The 6,898-nt window shown below is 43.8% G+C and overlaps 1 pseudogene; it reads left to right on the forward strand.

The window, feature by feature from the left end:
- Positions 1-5,875: 5,875 nt before the first annotated feature.
- Positions 5,876-6,541, forward strand: LOC117032319 (protein Hikeshi-like; annotated as a pseudogene).
- Positions 6,542-6,898: the final 357 nt, after the last annotated feature.

Consider the following 6,898-nt stretch of genomic DNA (forward strand, 5'->3'; position numbering starts at 1 on the left):
CTTATTTAACTTTGTGTTCCTAGACCTTAAAATGTAATTGATACTAAATATGTTTTTTGAATGAACAAACCCAAGTCTTTGTAGTGGGGGCTCCTCTTTATCAGCCATCAAAGTTTTTTCACATCACCTACCCTGGTGGCTCAGATCTCTGCCCTGTGGTTTCCACTTGGATCTCTGCTGGTCGCCTCTTTCTGCTACTTAGATAGGTCCAGTTGGACCTTGTACTTGGTTTGGACCTTGGCTTGTGGTGCTTACTTTCTGCCTCTCCCTTCTCTCTTTTACTGCTCTTCTGGTTTGGACTCATATGTCTAGTCCTTCCCTATAAACCAATGAACCCCTGTCATCTGAGTCTGTTTGAAATTCAAGGCCCAGCCTTCTCTATCCAGTCCATCTCGTCACCTCAGAAAAACCCTGTTATCTCCAAATTATCTGGTATACTTCATAGACATTACACATTATTATAAATTTTATTTGATTGTAATAGTACCTTGGCAAAAATGACCTCCAGAACAACAAATCTGTGCATTTGTGGGGTTATGTGAGGTTTACAAGATGCTTTTACACCATTTATTTCATTCAATCCTTGTAACTACTTCGCACAGTGGGTTATTATCCCCATTTTACAGATGAGGAAATTGAGGCTCAAAGTAGTTAAATGTACTGCTTGAGGCCTCATAGCCAGAGAGTGACAGAGGATGGACTCAGTAGAGATCCTTTGACTCCAGAGATTTGAACTCTTTGGATATCACCACGGCATTAAAACATTAGATTTATCTGATAAAAAACAGATATACCTGACTGTAGGCTTAAAAACATGTCCTCTCCAAATCCATCCTCTAGAACTGTTTTTTAAAAGCATAATTTTTAAGAAATGTAAATTTAGGTTAGATTTCTTCCAAGATTACAATCCTTCAGTGGACACTGATCCCTCATCTAGTTACATGGGGTTCTGTTGAGCGCCTGCCCTTAGTCTTAGCCCACATTTCAGCATACTCTACCCCTTACCTTGCTCTAAAGGCCAATGGTGGTCAATGCCTTGGTGCACTTTACCTACCCTCCCACCTCCAGCCCATCTGCCTTTTGCCTCCCAGTACCCCCTTCCTATCTAGGTGAGATGTCACCTCTACTCCGTACTCATGTTTAACACACCCCTATCCTTACTCTCCCTACTATCTCCTTCCTGGTGTCATTGAGTGACTCACACTTTTTTGTCCCAGAACCTCTGACCCTTTGTGGTATTGTTTTGATTATATGTCTGCCTCCTTCTGCAGACCTCTACTGCCTGCCTCAGGTTAAAAATGAGACCCAAGTCTTCCTATGTTTATAGTCATCGCACTTAGCACAAGTCCAGCACAGAGTAAGAGTTAGTAGATGTTTATCGAATGGATAGACAGATGGCTGGTTTGATGACGAGATGGATTCCTTGTTGGATGGATGGATGGACGGACGGACAGATGGACGGAGGGAGGGTTGGCTGGTATGTGCCACAGTGACTTCAAGTTGCCATTTCAAATCCAGGTCTTTGATAAGTTAGAGTGTAAATTTTTCTTTATCCTCTACAGTCATGTACCACATAACAAACGTTTTGGTCAATGACGGACCACATGTATGATGGTGGTTCCATACGGTTATAATGAAGCAGAAGAATTTATATCGCCTAGTGACAGCATAGCTGTCTTAACGTCGTAGTGCAATGCATTACTCGTGTTTGTGGTGATGCTGGAGCAAATAAACCTACTGCGCTGCCATTGTATAAAAGTGTATGTATTTACTATACTATACTTTTTATCATTATTTTAGAATGTACTCTTTCTGTTTATAAAAAAACAGTGCTGTAAAAACACACGCCGTGCTGTGCTGGCAGCAGCCTCATACATCTCATGTTTACTCTGCCTCTTGATTGCGTCACTTTCTCTCGTGCTTAAGTGTAAGTGCCCTCCGTGATGTTCTCTCAACAACAAAATTGCCTAACGACGAATTTCTCAGAACATACCCCCGTCGTTTAGTGACGCATGGCTGTGTTTTCTCCAACGACAAAGTAATTAAATGTCTTTGGCAGAATATAGGAAATAGGATGAACTTCTTTTCATCTTGGAATAGTACACTCATTGAGCTGTAGAGGAAACACAAAGTCACCTGTTTCGGCCACCTGCCTTCAGACCTGGCAGTGGGTCAGCCATCTTATTCTTAGAGCATATTAATAACATTCCAATTGTTAGAAAGCACGCCTTATACTGAGCACAAGTCTGCCTCCCTGAAACTTCTGCCCTTGGGTCCAGTTTTGGCTTTTCTTTTTTTTTAAGGGGAACAGTTCTTTATTGGGGAACAGTGTGTACTTCCAGGACTTTTTTCCAAGTCAAGTTATTGACCTTTCAATCTTAGTTGTGGAGGGTGCCATTCAGCTTCAAGTTATTGTCCTTTCAGTCTTAATTGTGGAGGGCGCAGCTCAGCTCCAGGTCCAGTGCCGTTTTCTAGTTGCAGGGGGCGCAGCCCAGCATCCCTTGCAGGAGTCGAACTAGAGGATGCACTCCAACCAACTGAGCCATCCGGTAGCTCAGCAGCAGCTCAGCTCAAGGTGCCGTGTTCAATCTTAGTTACAGGGGGCACGGCCCACCGTCCCTTGTGGGACTTGAGGAATTGAACTGGCAACCTTATGGTTGAGAGCCCACTGGCCCATGTGGGAATCGAACCGGCAGCCTTCAGAGTTAGGAGCATGGAGCTCCAACCGCCTGAGCCACTGGGCCGGCCCTTGACTTTTTGAACCAATATAGATGACTAATCCCTCTTTCACATATGGGATCATGGCTTACACTATTCAAGACTCTGCTACAAGTGACAGAAAACTCAGTTCAAACTAGCTAAATAGGAAAGGGCATTTATTGCCTCTTGTAAGCAAGCTGCAGAGTGGTAGGGATAGATCTCTACCCATAGTCAACTGGAGCCAAGCACGCCATCTCTGAATTTCTCAGCTTGCCTTTTATTTGTGTGTTTGCTTCATTATTTCAAGTTCTCCCAATGACTGGGCATGTGAATACCACCATCTCTGCAACATGTCCTTTAACTTACAACACAAGGGGGAAAAGACAAAAACCCCAGGGAAGGGCTTTGATTGGTTTGGTTCAGGTCACATGTCTGTCCCTGTGGCTGGTGGTCAGAGCACTGCAATTAAGAGCCCCTTCAGAATCACCAGGAATGGGGAAGGAGCAGCTTCTCCACAAAGCAGGGGAATTTGTTACCAGAATAAAGAGCAAAACCTTCTAGTTAGACCAAATAGGACATTGGCCATACCCTGAAGGGCCCTTACCTTTAAATCTTATGTTTTTAAAATGTGAGACAAGGTCATGGCCCAGACATTTACCGGCCTAGGTTCCTTCTGATATGCTCGAGTTTGTCAGTAATGTGACCGTCTGCCCCCAGTGGAATCTATTGTTCCCCAAGTGGTCTGATCTGCATGGAATATAGAAGAGCCATTGCTTTCCTTGTTCTGAACACAGCTATCGCAGTGCTGGGCACAGAGTAGGTGCTCAATAAATAATGAATGCCTCCAAGGATAACCACAATTCTTAAGCCAATCCTTTGTAAACATTTCTCCCACAGGCAAATAAGGCAGCCCTGTGAAATCCATAAAACACAGCAAAAGAGACACAACCAGTTGGACTGAGAATGTGAGAGTGCTGTGGGAGGCGATGGCTGGCACACCTCCCCAGGTATGCCTGGCACACCCGCTTCCAGGGAGGGCTCTGTCCTTCCAACCTTCAGTTCACTGGAACACACTGTTCTTCCCAAGTGCAGCAACATTGGAATATAAAAATATTTACAAAACCAAAAACTGCATATCCTTTCCCTGTCTAGGACTTTAGCTGCAAGTGATGGAAAAGTCAAAATGACAGTGATCTAAATATGATAGATTGTTTACCATTTAAACAAAGGTCAGAGGTAAGAAGTCAAGGCTGCAATGTCAGCTCCACAATCGCTAGGCACCCAGGCTTGCTCGTTTTTTCTCTCTACCATGTTGTTTGTCCAAGGCGATGGCTGAAGTTCTAACATCACAGCACCATTCTCTTTAACAGAAAGCAGGAAGAGATAAAGGAAGAAAGAGGGTAAAGACATGGTCCACTGGCCTTTTAAGATTTCCAGGAAGCTCCCACACACTTTCATTCATATCTCATGTCGGAACTTAGCGCTAGCCCTGAGCGAGGCTGCGAAATAAGATTTTTATTCCAGGCAGCTCTGTGCTTTGCTGAAGCCGGGAGCTCCATTACTATTCAAAAGACAGGAAATGGATATCGGGATAGGCAACCAGGATCTCTGTCAATGCTGCCAGGAAGAAAAAGCTGACTCTAAAGTGTGCAGGCAAAGACAGGAAAGTTAGGATGTGTCCTGCTGCGGTCTGTGCTACAATCCTGGTGGGGATTCGGAGAAGGAAGACTTCAGTTCCTTAGTCATGCTGCTGCTCCGGTTGGCTTCCCCAGAATTAACCGGGTCAGATCCAGGCTGTGATCTTGGTTTCCTGTAAGCTAAACTCTGAAGCATGGTATGCCAGGCATTCTGCACCTGTCCCAGATCCACCTCGTAGGTAGAGCAACCTGCTACTCTCCTGTGGCATAATCACACCCAGCTCCTGGTCATTTCTAAAGGCGCTCACGCTGCTTCAGTTTCCCTTCCTCTCCTCGTGCAGTTCCTGGTGCCTGGAATGCTCTTTCCGCCCCTCCTCCCAGTAAACTCCCAAATACTGAGCTTTCGAGGTGAAGCTTGTCAGGCGTCCTCCATAGGTCCATGGCCTACCATTCTCTCTTTGTTGGTTGCTCGAAGCCTTCCTCAGATGTCCCGCACTTTCTTGTTTTCCTCACCACTGACTACTCTGTTTAAAACAGCAACCCGTCATCTCAAACCAGCCCCTTATCCTGCTTTGTTTTTCTTCGTAGCACATGACACCACCTGACATTTTCTTATATATTTCATTTCCCCCCTGCCCCACATCTGCTATTCTGTTATTGTCTGTCTCCTCCCTCTAGAAAGTCATGTCTCCAAAATCTTGGTTGATATTTATCTTAGGGATTTCGGAACAAAAAAAACAACAACACCTGGAGTTTCTTGGAATTCTTGGGACTCCTCCAAATCATAACTTGCTGTTTTTAAAAATCTAAAAAATCCTTTTTCACAACTTTGCTTGTTTGAAAACGATAGTGAGTGATCATAACGATGAACAGGGAATCATTTTTCTGTGATAGGGTTATATTAAAAGTTTCAGACATTTTTTTGGTGTAGAAAACCTGGCATCATTAACAAAAGTTACAATGCTTGTTAATTATGAACCAATGTGTTGTGATAATATATTTCAATAATATACAAAAATGATTTCTACCTGATTTTTTTTTTTTTTTTTAAGATTTTATTGGGGAAGGGGAACAGGACTTTATTGGGGAACAGTGTATACTTCCAGAACTTTTTTCCAAGTCAAGTTGTTTTCCTTTCAACCTTAGTTGTGGAGGGTGCCGTTCAGCTTCAAGTTGTTGTCCTTTCAGTCTTAATTGTGGAGGGCGCAGCTCAGCTCCAGGTCCAGTTGCCGTTTTCTAGTTGCAGGGGGCGGAGCCCACCATCCCTTGCGGGACTTGAGGAATCGAACTGGCAACCTTGTGGTTGAGAGCCCACTGGCCCATGTGGGAATCGAACTGGCAGCCTTCAGAGTTAGGAGCATGGAGCTCCAACCGCCTGAGCCACCGGGCCAGCCCTCTACCTGATATTTTGATAAAAGATTAAAAGAGAGCATTAGAAGGCGTTCCTGCCCTTGGCATAGTCGCTATGTAGTTGGGAGGCTTGCATTCTCCGAAATATTTTGGAAGGCTCTTAGGCTCTACTAGCGTAGTAGCCCAAGGACTTCAGTTCCGGTCTTCAGGTCCCTGCCTGCTGAGCGGAGCCGCCGCCACCATGTTTGGCTGCTTGGTGGCGGGAAGGCTGGTACAAACAGTTGCACATCAAGTGGCAGAAGATAAATTTGTTTTTGACATACCTGATTATGAAAATATCAACCATGTGATCGTTTTTATGCTGGGAACAATTCCATTTCCTGAGGGAATGGGAGGATGTCTACTTTTCCTACCCTGATTCAAATGGATTGCCAGTATGGCAACTCCTAGGGATTTGTCACAAATGGGAAACCAAGTGCCATCTTCAAAATTTCAGGTCTTAAATCTGGAGAAGGAAGCCAACATCCTTTTGGAGCCATGAATATTGTACGAACTCCATCTGTTGCTCAGATTGGAATTTCCGTGGAATTATTGGACAGTCTGGCTCAGCAGACTCCTGTAGGTAATGCTGCTGTATCCTCAGTGGATTCATTCACTCAGTTCACACAAAAGATGTTGGACAATTTCTACAATTTTGCTTCATCGTTTGCTATCTCTCAGGCCCAGATGACACCAAGTCCATCTGAAATGTTCATTCCAGCAAATGTGGTTCTGAAATGGTATGAAAACTTTCAAAGACGACTAGCACAGAACCCTCTCTTTTGGAAAACATAATTTGAATAAAATAATTTTTAATGGAAAAAAAAAAAGAGAGAGCATTAACACAGATAATTTTTTCATTCGTCATATGACAAATATTCCACATGTAAAGAGACTTCATTTTTCATTGATTTGGTTGTTAAGAGTGAATCCAAAAGCATCTTCAAGTTGGGTACATATTGCTTTACATAAGCTCATTTTCCTAATAATGAAAATATTTTGTCTGTCTGCTTTGTTCAGCTCAAATGTCACCTCCTCAGAGAGGCCTGCTCAGATTGCATGATTCAAAAGCAGTAGTGTCCCATTACTGTCTCCTCTTTCCCCCTTACTCCCTGCCAGTAGTGTTCCCAGGAATGATAATGATGTTGTACCTTAGCTCTTTGTCTTCTTGA

This window comes from Rhinolophus ferrumequinum, chromosome 12, assembly GCF_004115265.2.
Source record: "Rhinolophus ferrumequinum isolate MPI-CBG mRhiFer1 chromosome 12, mRhiFer1_v1.p, whole genome shotgun sequence".
In the NCBI taxonomy this organism is placed as follows: Eukaryota; Metazoa; Chordata; class Mammalia; order Chiroptera; family Rhinolophidae; genus Rhinolophus; species Rhinolophus ferrumequinum.